This window comes from Mytilus californianus, unplaced genomic scaffold (genome assembly GCF_021869535.1).
Source record: "Mytilus californianus isolate M0D057914Y unplaced genomic scaffold, xbMytCali1.0.p SCAF_69, whole genome shotgun sequence".
Lineage (NCBI taxonomy): Eukaryota > Metazoa > Mollusca > Bivalvia > Mytilida > Mytilidae > Mytilus > Mytilus californianus.
Genome location: NW_026262722.1, coordinates 495,491 through 515,992, shown reverse-complemented (window position 1 = coordinate 515,992; position 20,502 = coordinate 495,491). Strand labels below are relative to the sequence as shown.

Here is a 20,502-nt window from a genome sequence, read left to right as displayed (position 1 = left end):
TTAGAGATACTGTAAAGTACACAAAACCGTCATTATTCTGATGAAAAAGTAGACCAGGATGAACTTGGAATTAATGGACTGCATGTAACGAGGAAGATTATGAAGAGATAGAAAGATAAAAACATCGTTATAAAACACCATCAACAATGATATTTTCTTGCTCTAGTTAATATCCTAAAACACATTATTATCAACAGCAATTTATTATAAGCTGTAGAAGGGGGTAGACATAAGGAACACTAAATTATTTACACCATGGAATGAAAGGCAAATCAAAATTTACTGTCGTATTTTATGTTTGCGCTCCCCATAATACCAGTCGAAAGATAAGAAGGAGTACATTTGTTTTTGTTCATGGATACGATCTCAATAGGAACAGTCTTGTCTGTTTAAAAGTGGAAAAGAACCATACTGTGTAGATCTGAAAAGTCATTCATATATTTATATCCCTTATGTAAATAAATGAAATGGAAAAATTAATTGCGTTTCAGATAAATGTCCATCGTCCTATAGGTTACAAGAGCGCACCTATTCGTAATGCATTTTCTATAGGGTACCAGTGGTGTATCATATTTTATTTCTCAAAGACTACACAAACTAGAAAAAAATAGGTAGCAGTTTCTGTTACTTTGAATGTCAGAGTTCCATAACGACCAATAAAATATAAATGGTCAAGCGGCAAAAGTTGACCCAAAATGCCGTTGAAAACCAACGTCTATATTTTGGGTTAATGAAAAGTTCAAATTTTTAATGATATGGCTCCTACATGCAAACTAAATATATTTCTTATTCTTTGTAAAATATGAATTAGATTTTTTTTATTTTAAAAAATTATTGGATAATCTTTCGATTGAAAGTAATTTAAATCCTGTATCATCCAATCATAAGCCATACAAGATTCTCTTCTGAGTACAATCTTAGGGTAAAAAACTCTCCGGTAAAATGTAAACACATAATTGCGCTCTTGTAATCCGCAGTAAAATTTTTATCTCGCCGTGAAGTACTTTGATGCTGCATTTGATATAGTTTGATTTCAGTAGAATTTATTGTTAAGGATTATATTTGTCGACATAATATGAATTTTATTGTGCAACTATACGCAGCACATATCACTGTCGTGTGGGTATTCGATTTGATACTTTAGGTAGGCGTTTATCAGCATTTCTGACGCTGTAGTAATGAGTACATGTATAGGGTTCTGTAGTCTACGAGCTTTGTAATACAGAAAAAGTTGATTTTACGGCTCTGCAAAGTTTGTATACGGTTTTCAAAGAGACATTATTTGCCAAAAAAACGTATTTGGTCCACTGAATTGGTACCGTTAAGTCTAGTTTAATTCCTGCAAAAAATGCTGAAACTTTTAATTTTTATATATCTTAAAAATTAAGACTATTCCCTTTATCGAAATTGACCGGTTTGAATTCATAAAAACGTTAAAAACAGTTTTGCTTACAAATATACGAAAACAACCCAAAAAATGACATCATTTATTTTATAATTCGTTTAAAGCTTGTATATTTTTAATCAATGCAAGCTTGATACGAAAAATAATCAATATTTATTAAGAAACGATTTGATCCAGTTCAATTTCTCCCAACTTTGGAAGATCTATTCCTACTAATGCCAAAGTTATTCCCAATACGCCTTTTCCGTTTTTTTTTCGAGCGTCACTGATGAGTCTGTTGTAGACAAACGTGCGTCTGGCGTATAAAGTTTTAATTCTGGTATCTATGATGAGTTTTGCAGGACATTTATGTTTGTGTAAATGAAAAAGAAGCAGAAGCGTTGTGTTTTTTAAGCTGAATGATATATTGAATAATAAAATGAGCACAATTGTCTAATCTATCAAAATGATAATATAGCATGTTATTTATCTGGCGTTATACAAATTAAAAACATGTTAGGAAAACGAGCAACTGCATTTATCATCCTAACAAAGAGGCAACGGAGGTTCTTCGACATTCAAATTTCATAAATTTCCTTAAGATACAAATTATGCTTTACATCCACCCCTCCCATAAATGCAATACACACTAAAATGTCTCAAAATCAGAAAAAAGAGAATCGAAAAATTTACAAATTTTCTTAAATCTGATAATTACCGTCAAATTTTTCTTCTGTAGTTTTTGTTACATTTTTCCTCGTCACTCTGCTAGAGCAGTCAGTTTTTGATTCATTCATGCAGTCCGACTAGTTTGCCCATGCACGAGCCCAATATATTTATTCAGATATGTATACGTATCACGATTGGGCAAGGGGTAAGTACTTGTTGCGAAATGGAAAGTTGACACTTGGAAAGTAATGACCATCATCGTTGTCATATAAATAAATTCTTGTTTAAGTTCGCAATATCTAGGTAAAGATATAGTTGTTAAATTTTGCTTTGACATTAATCAACCCGAGTAGATAATATGCTCTTTAAGGACTGATGTATGTCGGGGAAACTCGACAAAGACTCAATTTAAGAACGAATCACATCATTTCGTCTACCAAGACAAGACTTTTGGATTAGAGAGTTGGAAACAGTCATTCCCAATGGATTAGATAGAATTCGCCAATAAAAGTTTAGATGCTATCAATATTAGCAATATTTTCCGGCAGAAATCTGTACAAAAAACTATACCTGATTACTACAAAAATAAAGATATAACTGTAATTTCATATACATACACCAAGTATATTGCATCCAAGATTTTCAACCACAAGAGGGTTTTAGAGGCCTTTAACCACAAAGATTTACATCGTCAAAAATACAATTATAGTCCAGCTGGTCATGTTTTTACTGGCGACCTTGGCATCGCAACCAATGAACCTAAGAGAGTTGTTAGCCAAGGGACTAAAATATTGAATTCCCTAGCCCATCAAATGGAAAAAGAACTTCAGGTTACTGATGGATGCAGTTGAAAACTATGCAAGAAAATGAATAAAGCGCGAACCAGACGAGACAGAACTGGTCACTTTGTGTGAATGGATCAAAGCTATTCGATCACGCATTCGAAAGCGCATTTTCGGTACTTATACATCCCTCGGATTTCAAATGTTTGGCTTTGAGCGTTCCTGATGAAGGTAAATCCAGAAAAGCGCTTCAGACGCATGACATTATTAAACGTGTTGTTTTCAATTTTTTAGAAACTACGATGTGCTATAAACACAAGGGTTTCTAATCCATTCAAGAACCCGGACGTTGTGGATGCTTTATCCTCTTTACATGACAAATATGTCGTTGTTCCAGCAGATAAAGCCTCCAATAATATTGTCTTGTATGTAAAAACCATTATTTGCAATGTCTCACAAAAGAGGTATAAACAGCAAAACTGGCAATCCTTCATCCTGCAACATCATTCACAAAGGATGGAATTTTACAAAATCACAAATATGTCCTTTTTTCTTTTGGTATTTACATAAAAAAAACCCCGAAGAAAATCTACCGTCATTATATTGGATACCAAAACTTCACATAAGAACGATACATCGCTGGATCATCAAGATGTGCTGACTACTATTCTTTCTACAGTAAAATATGACCTTCAAAAATATCGACCTGAGATATATTCAACCAGCGGTATCAATCAGATGTGGATTCTCAAAAATTCTAAAAATCTACTGTTAAATTTTTGATCACAATCTCTGCAATTTTGCAGCAACATTAAGACCTTTGATTTTTCAACGCTTTACACTACTATTTCCAATGCTCAATTGAAAGATCGACCTCAACAACTCATTAAACAAAGTTTTTTCTATAAAAATGGGAATCGTAGATATAAACTTCTTGTTTTTGGTTATAATAATTCTCGTGCATGTTCACACTATACGGACTTCATATACAGGAGAGTGACCTTTTACGCAGATACTGCTCCGACAGAGTTATGAGGAGGAAAGATTAAAAATGACATTCCGTAAATTTTATGGACACCATCACGAATTGAATGATCTATACGATGTGTCTGTGTCTAAACTAACCAACGACATTCTTGCCACATCTAAGATTGTGGTTAACCATCTTCGTCGTCTATCTGCTAGGTACTGAACGTGACCGATTCCCGAATATAACTATTTTGCCGAGTGTGAATTCGCATTACTATACAACGTGTCATGTATATAGTTATAATGTTTCTTTTTAAAAGTACGGTTGGAAATGGTGTTATGTCTTGTCGGTTGTGGTTTGAATTCTGTATTTTCGGTACATTTCACACAAATCTTATTTGCCAGTATTGTCGAGAGCTAATTTTCGTTTTCCATAGATAAGGTATTGTGTTAGTCCAAACAGTAATGACGTCGTCACAGCATTAATTCAAAATAGCCTTTCAAGACCGTCATAGTCATAATAATTATTTGGACTAGTATTGTGAAAAGAATTGTACATTTTTTGATCTCTTCCCATATAATTATACGAATTGCAAGATTACCTTTGATACTATGTTCGTCACAAAAACATGTCAGTTTTTGTGGCATTGATCCATTCATGTGACGTGCAGTCCGTAGTGTCATGTGCTGTCGTTAAGTCATGGTATATGTTGGTTATTATTCTGCCGTTTACATGTTTCATATGTACTATTATCTTATTTATTTATGTGTTTCTCTGTGCTGAGTGTTCCTGTGTTGCTTGTACTGTATTTTAGCGGTGTTTTTTAACATTGCCATATAAGTGGGAGGTTTGGCTAGCCATAAGACGAGGTTCAACCCACCATTTTTTCTAAAAATGTCCTGTACCAAGTCAGGAATATGGCAGTTGTTATCAAATAGTCCGTTTCTATGTATGTTGGCGTTTGTTTTTGTTGCAGTTCAGTGTTTCTGTTGTTCAGTTGTTTTCCTCTTATAGTTGATGTGTTTTCCTCAGTTTTAGTTTGTAACACGAAATTGTTTTCTCTAAATCAATTTATGACTTTTTGAAGCTGTATACTACTGTTGCCTTTATCTAAGCTATATCATGTGTATAAGAAACATTCTGTTTAAGTGTAAACAAAATCAAACAAAATATAATAAATGCGAAGAAAATGTGAAACTATTTCAAAAAGGTACATGAAAATATTTATTTATTCATATAATTCAATTTTTTTCTGTATTTTTTTTTAGTTCAAATTTGAAACAAAATAATCTTGAAACACATCTTTACTTAAAGTAACTTAATTGTTTTCAGGACCTGACGAGTTGATCAAAGCTTCGTGTGAAGAAACGCCAGTTGACACAGAACGCATAGTCTCTCGTCTACCTGAAAATGTAGTGTACGGAATAAGTTTTGTGTATATAAATGCAAGAAATCAACGATTTCCATTAATTTGGCTTTGCATTTTTTAAGTAATGAAATGCATCCTGACAACATTTATTCAAATCTGCATACTATTTTGATTATATTTGAATATCCCGCTATAATCAAGTACTAGCTCTACATGTGTTACAAAATTACATTACACCGATATTTCAACTCTTTTCAAATTGGCGTCACAGATATGCTGTCTTCTTTTCCTCAAATGCGGCATTACAGAGTCAGACTTATCACCAAGTTTGTATTTACACGAGCAACACGATCCTTGCTAGATGCGGAGCAGGATCTGTTTTCCATTTCGAAAAACATGAGAACAGTCCCGGTTTTTATCAAAGTTCGTATTGCATAGTTATTAGCTGTTTCTTTATCGTATTTTGTATACCGTTGTTTGTCTTTTGGTCTTTTTTGTTTTCATATACACAAAGAAAACAGCTGAACGCATTGTATTTTTGCGATTATTTGGCCCGTATCCTCATTACACTAATTGTGTCAAATCATCTTTTCCAAAAAACTTTGGATTGCTTAATGTTTTTCTTTGTCCATAGAATGGATCTATCTTAATCAAAATTGCCGTCAGACTACATCATAACGTTGTTGTCAGGAGGTTCACAACCTCCAACTTACAAAACTTGTGTTTGAGGATATGTGACCATGCTTGTTCTGGATAGAGGAGGCAGTAACAAATTTAAATTGGTCAATAAGATGTGGTCCTCATCTCCTTATCTCCTATAATGTATTAATTGTTCCCCCATTTTTTTTGTGTATATTTCAATGTCAGAATACAGAATATGAAATATATTGTCCTGTTTTATTTCCAGGTGTGAGTTAAATTTTCTGCACAAGTAAAAAAATACGGAAATGTGGTGTAATTGCCAATGAAACAACCATTCTCCAGGGTTGAAATAAATTGGATATAAGTAATTATTTGCCACCGTACAGCATTTAACAATTAGAAAACTCCATACCGTATAGTCGGCTATAAAAGACCTTGACGTGAAAAATACGAAACAATCCAAATGAGAAAAGTTACGACCCAATTTGTTAAAAAAAAATATAGAAAAGCAAATATGACTAACATTAACAAACGACAACCACAGAAACTACAAACAATTTGACGCCGTAATTTTGATCTTAACAATTCTTTAGATACCAAACAATATATGATAAGGCAATTTTAAATCCTTCGGTCAATTTTCTGACTTATCCGAAGATCTGGTCTTCAAATTGTTCAGTAGCTTTTATTAACCGGTTAAGAACAACAGCATACTGAATAAATTGAAAATATACTGAACAGTACTATATTGATTGCAAGCAAAACGTCTGAATAGTACTAAATTTACATCAGGAGTATATAAGAAAATATATTTAAACTCTTCACAAGACTGATCGTTTCTTGTTTCAGACATTTTTAAGAGGATATTAAATCGTTGTGAGCGTTTAAGACTAAAAGTCATTTACTAGTGATGTCGGGATTAAACATATGTCGGTGCGTCCAACCGCCCCTTAACCTGAAAAAGTGTTGAAACAGCACACCATAAGAACAAACTTTAAAAATGATTTGCAATTGGCTGCAATCATAGATAGGTACATGGCATAAAAACAACAAACATAAAACCAATAAAAACAAGGCACCGAAATGCGAGTACTCATAGTTACCGAAAGCTAGTTGTTCAAAGCTAATTACAACTAATAAATAAATCATGTTAAAAAAGGCAAAAAATGTATACCGCTGTTTAATAGTCATCAATCGATTTAACTGAAATAAGTACGGGCCACAAACCAAAACTGAGGGGAACATATCAACTATAAAAGGAAAATAAAAGGAACAACAGAAACACTGAACTGCTACAAAAACAAACGCCAACTCACATAGAAACGGACTATGTGATAACAACTGCATTATTCCTGACTTGTTATATAGATATGAAAAGATGTGGTATGAGTGCCTATGAGACAACTCTCCATCCATGTCACAATTTGTAAAAGAAAAACCATTATAGGTCAAAGTACGGTCTTCAACACGGAGCCTTAGCTCACACCGAACAGCAAGCTATAAAGGGCCCCAAAAATGACTAGTGTAAAACCATTCAAACGGGAAAAATAAACGGTCTAATCTATATAAGAAACGAGAAACGAGAAACACTTATGAACCACATCAACAAACGACAACTACTGAAGATTAAGTTCCTGACTTAGAACAGTTGCAAACAAATGCAGCGGGTTTAAAGGAGACATGACACGATTTTCAATTTTGTTTCAAAATGTTTATGTATACTTAACTTTCCCCAAAAATACATCGATAGCAATATAAGTGTCAAATATTTGGTAAAATATGTATTTTAATGAAGTTTTAATGCAACGATTTGTCGACCTGTCAAATATGCATATTTCCATCCCGGAAGTCACTCAGAACGAGGCTACTACGTCAGTGGTTCCTTTCATTCATATAGACATATGGGTACAGCGCAAATTTAGTTTCGATTATTATCAAACAAAACGCATGACAGTGATAAACAATGAATATATGTGATACCTATGGATTCAACATTATAATTAAAAAGAATATTGACATGATATTTTCTGTTTTTCGAATGACACGTGGACTTAGAAGGTGTAAAGATGGGACATGTTTTAAAAGCCCAAACTAAACTTCTTCCCGCCCACTTTCATAAGGAATGGGGTCTCGTGTGCCATGCCATGAGTTCATCATAGGTCACAGTTGTACGGTACAGGTGATTGAGTTTCGCAATTTCAGGTCTCGTTTGAAGTTGCAAGCTTCAGGTGTCACGCCACATGGGGGATTGATAAGATATAGTTATTACGCAATATTACTTCATAAGCTCTTTGTGAACATCCTGGATGTTGGTTTTGCTGAGGGCACAGGTGAGATTGGAATATATCAATGTTACAGTAATACAGGTACAACTACCTGATGTTTAATGAATACCTGTAGTACGACCATACAATACCCTATGCACCACCAATATTAATTACCCTAACCAGTGTTGATAACTAATTATAGACAACCTGTATATAGATCTTATTTTTATTGCTTTTAAGAATATGCAGATATAAAAAGGTTTATAACAGATGCATTTTTTTAATTGACTTCTTGAGATAGAAGAGTAATATTCCTGAATGCTTGCAAGTCTATAACTTCATAAGAAATTATTAGGCAAAAGCATAAAAAGCAAACAAGAAAATGATACGAGAATGTGAATCATATAAGACTTTTACATTCTTATATTGAACATCGGACAGATTCGGATGATGAAAAACATGTCTTTTTAAAATGGAAACTTAAAAATAAATGAAGAAAGTGTCATTTGAACCAATTATTTGGTATAACCGTACGGCCTCCAACAATGAGAAAACCCTATATCGTATATTCGGCTATAAAAGTTCTCAACATGAAAATGTGAAACAATTTTAACGAGAAAACTACGTTATTTATAACAAAATAATTTCCGCAGAAAACATTTGACAGAAAACCACTGATCTACATCAACTAATACATAACTCATGTTCTCGAAGACTGAAGGATGTTACATGTAAACATTTTCATGCTCAGTCCGATTGAAAATTTAACATTTTTTTTACAAATGACACCTTTTTGAAGAAATATTTTGAGAAAGAACATTATGTGTTGTGAATATTTTCCTGGACGCAATAAACAAATTGATTGCTAAATGATATTTGGGAAAGCGGTCTCTAAAAACACCGCAAAGGACCTATATGTGAATTTGAATTTACTTTGTGTAATTCCTTAAATTTGAATTTAGATTTATAAGGGTTTGGATGGAATTGCATACTTTAGAAGTGTAATATAACTATATTAATTATTTCAACATAAGACTAAAGTATTTTTTCTTTAAAATGTATGGTTTTAAAAGGTAAATAACATAACTCGTTACTAAATCCCAATACAGGTGCCTTCTTACCTTTCACCTGGTCAAGTATGCTATAGGTGTCAAAATTAGATTACTAAAACAACAGCCTCCAATAAATGTTTTGTATTATTTAATTTTATGCATAAGGTGGAACGTAATTAAAATATTGAATTGCATTGTTTACATAAAAGGGGGGAAAGTAATAAAATTGTTAGTTGAATCTCCTAATGCAGAAAAAGTGTGATAAAGGATTTGTCACTATACAAATCCTTGGCGTGATGTATGGTTTCCAACAAAAAATATTATAAGCATAACTTTTGGTGATAGTTTATGCCTATTTAAAGTCTCTACGTAACCAAAACAATTCTGGCGCACACATAATCATAACATTACCGTAACAGAGAGAACAAAAGAACAATTTGATCATCAATAATTATAAAATTTATATTTTCAATCATGATTAAAAGTAGTTTTATTTAAATAAAAAGAAATGAGGAAAGCGATTTATTTAATTTATTCATCAGACAAACCCATATGTATGGTAACAATCCGATCGGAATTGTCTGAAAAATCGTCGTTGTTGTACTTTTCGCATGAAGATTTAATATCCTTTTCTTAGTTATTTTCCACACACAATGGCTCAAATTGATGAGGTCAATTGTCTTTGTAGTTTGTCAGTAATTGGGGAAAGTGCTGTCAATAACGTCCATAGTGTATCGACATCGTCCCATGAGAGACATTTTCCCAGCTTGTAACCACTGACGTAAGCACGATCACGTGATCGTTATCTAATTAAAAATCATTCATTATGACAAGCGCTGGATTCTTTGATCTAAACAATGCCGATTAATCAGGTTTTGACCTGCAAAATTGTACAAAACATGTTTGAAAACTAATATTTATTAATTTAATAAAAAAAAAAAAAAAAAAAAAAAAATCGTGTCACGTCTCCTTAAAACGTTTTAATAGGTACCAACCTTCACCCTTACATGAAACAATAGTGTAACATCACAACATAGAAAGACACACTATAAAATATCAATTGAAACAGCTTAACTCAATCAAAAGACATATTAACAAAAGTGAACATACACTGAACGAATACATTTGATCTATGACACAATGTAAATACAAAATCAATATTGTTATAGGACATATTAAGAAAATATGATGGGTTTAACCTGGTTTTATGGCTAGCCAAACCTCCCGTTTATATGGCAATGTTAAAAATACCCTAAAATGACAACATTACGTGACAGGAATACAGTACAAATAAGTGCAAGATCACTCAGGATAGAGAAATACAAAAATAAATAATATAATAGTACATTTCAATATGTAAACCACAGAATAACAACGAACACCTAAAATTAATTTACGACAGAACACAAATACAGCACAATAGAATAATGAACTGTGAGTCACACGAATGTATGAACGCCACAAAAAGTGACGTCACAGGTAAATTTCTAAAAAATACAATAAAAAATTGGGATTAAGTTTGTAATGGTGTTTTTTTATGTATTTTCTAACCATTACACAAATACTAATAAAGAATTGTGTTATTGATGGTATAATTATTTATCTTTTATAACCATGTCGGTACATATTCTACAGATTTAGATTAAAGACTTCACTAACAGTCTGATAATCACAAACACCATTTCTTCCAGGAACTACGAATTCATGTTTATTTTTTTAACTTTACATACTTACCATCGTGGAGATGAATATAATAAAAAAAGATATCTAAATCAGACATATATAAAGCAAAACGCTAAAGGGGAGAATTATCAATATAATACTCATTAATTTTTCAGCACATTCGTAATGTAAGTATGATTGGTAAGAATATTATGAATGAAGATTACATTAAGCAAACGAACATGTCTTCTAACAATAAAATTGAGAATGGAAACGGGGAATGCGTCAGAGAGAAAACAACCCGACCAAATAGCAGAAAACAGCACAAGACCACCAATGGGTCTTAAACATAGCGATATAATCCTGCACCCGGAGGCGGGCTTTAGCTGGCCCATAAACAATAATGTATACTTGTTCAGCGAAAATGGACGTCAACTAAAATCTGAGACATAAATCAACCAAAATAAAAAAAAAATTACAAGACATAGAGGCCAGAGGTTCCTGACTTAGGACAGGCGCAAACATGCGGCGAGTTAAATATGTTTTGTGAGATCTTAGTCCTCCCGTATACCTGTAGCCAATGTGGAATAAACAAACAAACAAACAGCAATATGCACAGTACAATTCAGTTTAAAAGAAGTCCGAGTCCGATGTAAGAATGGGTAACAGAAAACTACTATTTATTGTAAGTGAATACGTAATAGAATTAAAAATTGTAATGCCAGACGCGCGTTTGGTATAAGAAAGACTCATAAGCGACGCTCGAAGAAAGCAAGCAAAAATGGCTATGCAAGACTTTAAATTTCCTCTAGTTTGCATTTGCTCATATCCCAAAAGTGTAAAGTATTGCATTTTATGTAATTGCTATTTGAAGTTTTACTCATTCCCAAGAACGAACCTCTGTTCGAATGTATATGTTTTCATCATTCAATCATACCACATCTCTTTGTTTTATATTGGTTAGCCCGTTTTGATTGCATGCTGCATCATTGAATAAAGAATTGAATTACTTAATGTGTTCTTCTATTTTGATATAAATAATGCATACCTCGAGAATCAAGTTGAAAAGACAAGCCCTCTGGAATCATGCATAGTCTTTTTAACTGGTTATTATCTGTTAATATAATTCTTTAAAAAATATTGCCTAAAAACTTCCCTTTCCCGTTATGATAATAATAAGGATAATAAGGATGAATATATCAAATACAACAGTGATACTGACATATAAAACGCATAGTTAGCGCGTAGTAAATTACTTCAATGTCTAATTGAAGATTTAAAGATATCATAACTATTCCTTTTCACTAGTTTTCGAAGTCAAATGTTTGAAATACCAAAGTATAAAGGATTCATAGTTAAGCCAACATAACACAGAAACGAACGAAACACATGTGCAATACTGCGCATTACATTATAACCTGTAACATTTTTGTAACCTAGAGAAAAGAAAAAATATCAAAGATAGCAAGCAGCCTTATAATTTTGTACATCAGACGTCTGTGTGTCGTATATGACAGCCTGGTTGACATTTAAGAAAAAATAACAAAAGGCAATACAAACTTTGTTTCTTTGCGTTAGTTTTTTCAAGTTGGTGAATTGAATACGTTAAAAGAACTATTATGCTATATCTTTTTGTTCTTGTATCTATTCCTTAACCTTAGCAGCTCAAATCACAATAGCCCTACCTTGGTTATTACATAGTTCTGGCAACTCTAGTTTAATATCGTCTGTGTTTCCGTCATAGAATGACACTGTCAAGCAATGTGAAAATGATAAATACAATTATTATTTTTTTCATAATATATTCTGGCTGTTCAATTTTCTGGATTCGATTGTGTTAAAAACCTTTGTTTGTTTCATTATAATTTCAAGATGAATTTAAAACTTTATAGTGTAAAATTATGGCATTATTTTGCTCTCACTTCGAAGATTAGTTTTGTGCAACAATAGTAACCGATTGTCAGATCTCAATAATTCATTGAAAAGTTCAAATCAAATTCATAACAAAAATAAATTGGATATAAGTAATTATTTGCCACCGTACAGCATTTAACAATTAGAAAACTCCATACCGTATAGTCGGCTATAAAAGACCTTGACGTGAAAAATACGAAACAATCCAAATGAGAAAAGTTACGACCCAATTTGTTTAAAAAAAATATAGAAAAGCAAATATGACTAACATTAACAAACGACAACCACAGAAACTACAAACGATTTGACGCCGTAATTTTGATCTTAACAATTCTTTAGATACCAAACAATATATGATAAGGCAATTTTAAATCCTTCGGTCAATTTTCTGACTTATCCGAAGATCTGGTCTTCAAATTGTTCAGTAGCTTTTATTAACCGGTTAAGAACAACAGCATACTGAATAAATTGAAAATATACTGAACAGTACTATATTGATTGCAAGCAAAACGTCTGAATAGTACTAAATTTACATCAGGAGTATATAAGAAAATATATTTAAACTCTTTACAAGACTGATCGTTTCTTGTTTCAGACATTTTTAAGAGGATATTAAATCGTTGTGAGCGTTTAAGACTAAAAGTCATTTACTAGTGATGTCGGGATTAAACATATGTCGGTGCGTCCAACCGTCCCTTAACCTGAAAAAGTGTTGAAACAGCACAACATAAGAACAAACTTTAAAAATTAGTTGCAATTGGCTGAAATCATAGATAGGCACAAGGCATAAAAACAACAAACATAAAACCAATAGACACAACGCACCGAAATGCGAGTACTCATAGTTACCGAAAGCTAGTTCAAAGCTAATTACAACTAATAAATAAATCATGTTAAAAAAGGTAAAAATAGTATTCCGCTGTTTAATAGTCATCTATCGATTTAACTGAAATAAGTACGGGCCACAAACCAAAACTGAGGGGAACATATCAACTATAAAAGGAAAATAAAACAGAAACACTGAACTGCTACAAAAACAAACGCCAACACACATAGAAACGGACTATGTGATAACAACTGCATTATTCCTGACTTGTTATATAGATATGAAAAGATGTGGCATGAGTGCCTATGAAACAACTCTCCATCCATGTCACAATTTGTAAAAGAAAAACCATTATAGGTCAAAGTACGGCCTCAACACGGAGCCTTAGCTCACACCGAACAGCAAGCTATAAAGGGCCCTAAAAATGACTAGTGTAAAACCATTCAAACGGGAAAACCAACGGTCTAATCTATATAAAAAACGAGAAACGATAATCACTTATGATCCACATCAACAAACGACAACTACTGAAGATCAAGTTCCTGACTTAGAACAGGTGCAAACAAATGCAGCGGGTTTAAAGGAGACATGACACGATTTTCAATTTGTGTTTCAAAATGTTTATTTATACTTAACTTTCCCCAAAAATACATCGATAGCAATATAAGTGTCAAATATTTGGAAAAATATGTATTTTAATGAGGTGTTAATGCAACGATTTATCGACCTGTCAAATATGCATATTTCCATCCCGGAAGTCACTCAGAACGAGGCTACTACGTCAGTGGTTCCTTTCATTCATATAGACATATGGGTACAGCGCAAATTTAGTTTCGATTATTATCACACAAAACGCATGACAGTGATAAACAATGAATAAATGTGATACCTATTGATTCAACAATATAATTAGAAAGAATATTGACATGATATTTTCTGTTTTTCGAATGACACGTGGACTTAGAAGGTGTAAAGATGGGACATTTTTTACAAGCCCAAACAAAAATTCTTTCCGCCCACTTTCATAAGGAATGGGGTCTCGGGTGCCATGCCATGAGTTCATCATAGGTCACAGTTGTACGGTACAGGTAATTGAGTTTCGCAATTTTAGGTCTCGTTTGAAGTTGCAAGCTTCAGGTGTCACGCCACATGGGGCATTGATAAGATATAGTTATTACGCAATATTACTTCATAAGCTCTTTGTGAACATCATGGATGTTGGTTTTGCTGAGGGCACAGGTGAGATTGGAATATATCAATGTTACAGTAATACAGGTACAACTACCTGATGTTTAATGAATACCTGTAGTACGACCATACAATACCCTATGCACCACCAATATTAATTACCCTAACCAGTGTTGATAACTAATTATAGACAACCTGTATATAAATCTTATTTTTATTGCTTTTAAGAATATGCAGATATAAAAAGGTTTATAACAGATGCATTTTTTTAATTGACTTCTTGAGATGGAAGAGTAATATTCCTGTATGCTTGCAAGTCTATAACTTCATAAGAAATTATTAGGCAAAAGCATAAAAAGCAAACAAGAAAATGATACGAGAATGTGAATCATATAAGACTTTTACATTCTTATATTGAACATCGAACAGATTCAGATGATGAAAAACATGTCTTTTTAAAATGGAAACTTAAAAATAAATGAAGAAAGTGTCATTTGAACCAATTATTTGGTATAACCGTACGGCCTCCAACAATGAGAAAACCCTATATCGTATATTCGGCTATAAAAGTTCTCAACATGAAAATGTGAAACAATTTTAACGAGAAAACTACGTTATTTATAACAAAATAATTTCCGCAGAAAACATTTGACAGAAAACCACTGATCTACATCAACTAATACATAACTCATGTTCTCGAAGACTGAGGTATGTTACATGTAAACATTTTCATGCTCAGTCCGATTGAAAATTTAACATTTTTTACAAATGACACCTTTTTGAAGAAATATTTAGAAAAAGAACATTATATGTTGTGAATATTTTCCTGGACGCAATAAACAAATTGATTGCTAAATGATATTTGGAAGAGCGGTCTCTAAAAACACCGCAAAGGACCTATATGTGAATTTGAATTTACTTTGTGTAATTCCTTAAATTTGAATTTAGATTTATAAGGGTTTGGATGGAATTGAATACTTTAGAAGTGTGATATAACTATATTAATTATTTCAACATAAGACTATAGTATTTTTTCTTTAAAGCGTATGGTTTTAAAAGGTCAATAACATAAAACGTGACTAAATCCCAATACAGGTGCCTTCTTATCTTTCACCTGGTCAAGTATGCTATAGGTGTCAAAATTTAACTATTTAACAACAGCCTCCAATAAATGTTTTGTATTGTTTAATTTTATGCATAAGGTGGGACGTAATTAAAATATTGAATTGCATTGTTTACATAAAAGGGGGGAAAGTAATAAAATTGTTAGTTGAATATCCTAATGCAGCAAAAGTGTGATAAAGGATTTGTCACTATACAAATCCTTGGCGTGATGTATGGTTTCCAACAAAAAATATTATAAGCATAACTTTTGGTGATTGTTTATACCTATTTAAAGTCTCTACGTAACCAAAACAATTCTGGCGCACACATAATTATAACATTACCGTAACAGAGAGAACAAAAGAACAATTTGATCATCAATAATTATAAAATTTATATTTTCAATCATGATTAAAAGTAGTTTTATTTAAATAAAAAGAAATGAGGAAAGCGATTTATTAAATTTATTCATCAGACAAACCCATATGTATGGTAACAATCCGATCGGAATTGTCTGAAAAATCGTCGTTGTTGGACTTTTCGCATGAAGAATAAATATCCTTTTCTTGGTTATTTTCCACACACAATGGCTCAAATTGATGAGGTCAATTGTCTTTGTAGTTTGTCAGTAATCGGGGAAAGTGCTGTCAATACCGTCCATAGTGTATCGACATCGTCCCGTTAGAGACATTTTCCCAGCTTGTAACCACTGACGTAAGCACGATCACGTGATCGTTATCTAATTAAAAATCATTTATTATGACAAGCGCTGGATTCTTTGATCTAAAAAATGCCGATTAATCAGGTTTTGACCAGCAAAATTGTACAAAACATGTTTTAAAACTAATATTTATTAATTTAATAAAAAAAAAAAAAAAAAAAAATTCGTGTCACGTCTCCTTTAAACGTTTTAATAGGTACCAACCTTCACCCTTACCTAAAACAATAGTGTAACATCAGAACATAGAAAGACACACTATAAAATATCAATTGAAACAGCTTAACTCAATCAAAAGACATATTAACAAAAGTGAACAGTATTGTGCCTGATATTCATATGATGAAGACATAATCTTTCAATCAGTTTAATTGAAGTCTGGAGCTGGCATGTCAGTTAACTGCTAGTAGTCTGTTGTTATTTATGTATTATTGTCATTTTGTTTATTTTCTTTGGTTACATCTTCTGACATCAGACTCGGACTTCTCTTGAACTGAATTTTAATGTGCGTATTGTTATGCGTTTAATTTTCTACATTGGCTAGAGGTATAGGGGGAGGGTTGAGATCTCATAAACATGTTTAACCCCGCCGCATTTTTGCGCCTGTCCCAAGTCAGGAGCCTCTAGCCTTTGTTAGTCTTGTATTATTTTTAATTTTAGTTTCTTGTGTACAATTTGGAGTTTAGTATGGCGTTCATTATCACTGAACTAGTATATATATTTGTTTAGGGGCCAGCTGAATGACGCCTGCGGGTGCGGGAATTTCTCGCTGCATTGAAGACCTATTGGTGACCTTCTGCTGTTGTCTGTCCTATGGTCGGGTTGTTGTCTCTTTGACACATTCCCCATTTCCATTCTCAATTTTATACACTGAACGAATACATTTGATCTATGACACAATGTAAATACAAAATCAATATTGTTATAGGACATTTTAGGAAAATATGATGGGTTGAACCTGGTTTTATGGCTAGCCAAACCTCCCGCTTATATGGCAATGTTAAAAATACCCTAAAATGACAACATTACGTAACATGAATACAGTACAAATAAGTGCAAGATCACTGAGGATAGAGAAATACAAAAGTACATTTCAATATGTAAACCACAGAATAACAACGAACACCTAAAATTAATTTACGACAGAACACAAATACAGCACAATACAATAATGAACTGTGCGTTACACGAATGTATGAACGCCACAAAAAGTGACGTCACAGGTAAATTTCTAAAAAATACAATAAAAAATTGGGATTAAGTTTGTAATGGTGTTTTTTTTTATGTATTTTCTAACCATTACACAAATACTTATAAAGAATTGTGTTATTGATGGTGTAATTATTTATCTTTTATAACCATGTCGGTACATATTCTACAGATTTAGACTAAAGACTTCACTAACAATCTGATAATCACAAACACCATTTCTTCCAGGAACTACGAATTCATGTTAATTTTTTTAACTTTACATACTTACCATCGTGGAGATGAATATCAAAAAATAGATATCTAAATCAGACATATATCAAGCAAAACGCTAAAGGGGAGAATTATCAATATAACACTCATTAATTTTTGAGCACATTCGTAATGTAAGTATGATTGGTAAGAATATTATGAATGAAGATTACATTAAGCAAATGAACATGTCTTCTAACAATAAAATTGAGAATGGAAACGGGGAATGCGTCAGAGAGAAAACAACCCGACCAAATAGCAGAAAACAGCACAAGACCACCAATGGGTCTTAAACATAGCGATATAATCCTGCACCCGGAGGCGGGCTTCAGCTGGCCCATAAACAATAATGTATACTTGTTCAGCGAAAATGGACGTCAACTAAAATCTGAGACATAAATCAACCAAAATATAAAAAAAAACTTACAAGACAAAGCGGCCAGAGGTTCCTGACTTAAGACAGGCGCAAACATGCGGCGAGTTAAATATGTTTTGTGAGATCTTAGTCCTCCCGTATACCTGTAGCCAATGTGGAATAAACAAACAAACAAACATCAATACGCACAGTACAATTCAGTTTAAAAGAAGTCCGAGTCCGATGTAAGAAAAGGGTAACAGAAGACTACTATTTATTGTAAGTAAATACGTAATAGAATTAAAAATTGTAATGCCAGACGCGCGTTTGGTACAAGAAAGACTCATAAGCGACGCTCGAAGAAAACAAGCAAAAAAGGCTATGCAAGACTTTAAATTTCCTCTAGTTTGCATTTGCTCATATCTCAAAAGTGTAAAGTATTGCATTTTATGTAATTGCTATTTGAAGTTTTACTCATTCCCAAGAACGAACCTCTGTTCGAATGTATATGTTTTCATTGGCAATCATACCACATCTCTTTGGTTTATATTGGTTAGCCCGTTTTGATTGCATGCTGCATCATTGAATAAAGAATTGAATTACTTAATGTGTTCTTCTATTTTGATATAAATAATGCATACCTCGAGAATCAAGTTGAGAAGACAAGCCCTCTGGAATCATGCATAGTCTTTTTAACTGGTTATTATCTGTTAATATAATTCTTTAAAAAATATTGCCTAAAAACTTCCTTTTCCCGTTATGATAATAATAAGAATAATAAGGATGAATATATCAATTACAACAGTGATACTGACGTTTAAAACGCATAGTTAGCGCGTAGTAAATTACTTCAATGTCTAATTGAAGATTTAAAGATATCATAACTATTCCTTTTCACTAGTTTTCGAAGTCAAATGTTTGAAATACCAAAGTATAAAGGATTCATAGTTAAGCCAACATAACACAGAAACGAACGAAACACATGTGCAATACTGCGCATTACATTATAACCTGTAACATTTTTGTAACCTAGAGAAAAGAAAAAAAATATCAAAGATAGCAAGCAGCCTTATAATTTTGTACATCAGACGTCTGTGTGTCGTATATGACAGCCTGGTTGACATTTAAGATAACATAACAAAAGGCAATACAAACTTTGTTTCTTTGATTTAGTTTTTTCAAGTTGGTGAATTGAATACGTTAAAAGAACTATTATGCCATATCTGTTTGTTCTTGTATCTATTCCTTAACCTTAGCAGCTCAAATCACAATAGCCCTACCTTGGTTATTACATAGTTCTGGCAACTCTAGTTTAATATCGTCTGTGTTTCCGTCATAGAATGACACTGTCAAGCAATGTGAAAATGATGAATACAATTATTATTATTTTCATAATATATTCTGGCTGTTCAATTTTCTGGATTCGATTGTGTTTAAAATATTTTTTTGTTTCATTATAATTTCAAGATGAATTTAAAACTTTAAAGTGTAAAATTATGGCATTATTTTGCTCTTACTTCGAAGATTAGTTATGTGCAACAATAGTAACAGATTGTCAGATTTCACTAATTCATTGAAAAGTTCAAATCAAATTCATAACAAAAATTGAGGCAATTGCATGAACATTCGCGAATTAGAATCGCAATAAAAGATCAGACGAATACTGTAAACCTGAAAATGTTTATATTTCGCAATCTATTAATTTAATTTTGATTCGTGTCGTTTTGAATTCGCAGTTTATATAAGCACTGTAAAATGATGATACTAGTAACTGATATTTAACGGTACAAGTGTACATGTATCGTAAATCAAATGCCGAAAATTTATCAGAAAACCTATTTGCAATGACCAAAGTGAACAGTTATTGTTGGTTCATTTATGCACATGTAGATTGTAAGCTATTTCAATTGTATAAAGTGTAATGAAACAACTACATTTATGTTTGCTTGTAAGACAATACACAATATACAGAGGAGAGTTGAATAACCAAGTACATAAGCAGCTGCAAGGATTACGGTCAAATCATCAATTGTTTGGACATATTAATCTGTGTAACAGATACAATGTGGTTGTCATTATAAAACGATTGACTGGTGTCATTTACCTAACTGTCAGGAATGTTGTTTAGATATAAATACC

General features: G+C 32.5%; 1 long non-coding RNA gene across 1 annotated transcript; it reads right to left on the bottom strand.

Annotated features, from left to right (window-relative positions):
- Positions 1–5,065: 5,065 nt before the first annotated feature.
- LOC127707402 (uncharacterized) lies at positions 5,066–19,752 on the bottom strand. Its single transcript, XR_007984849.1, has 3 exons — positions 19,644–19,752; positions 19,005–19,070; positions 5,066–5,209 (listed from the first exon to the last, which is right to left on the bottom strand). It is a non-coding gene; the product is annotated as an uncharacterized LOC127707402 (long non-coding RNA).
- Between the last annotated feature and the right edge of the window lie 750 nt (positions 19,753–20,502).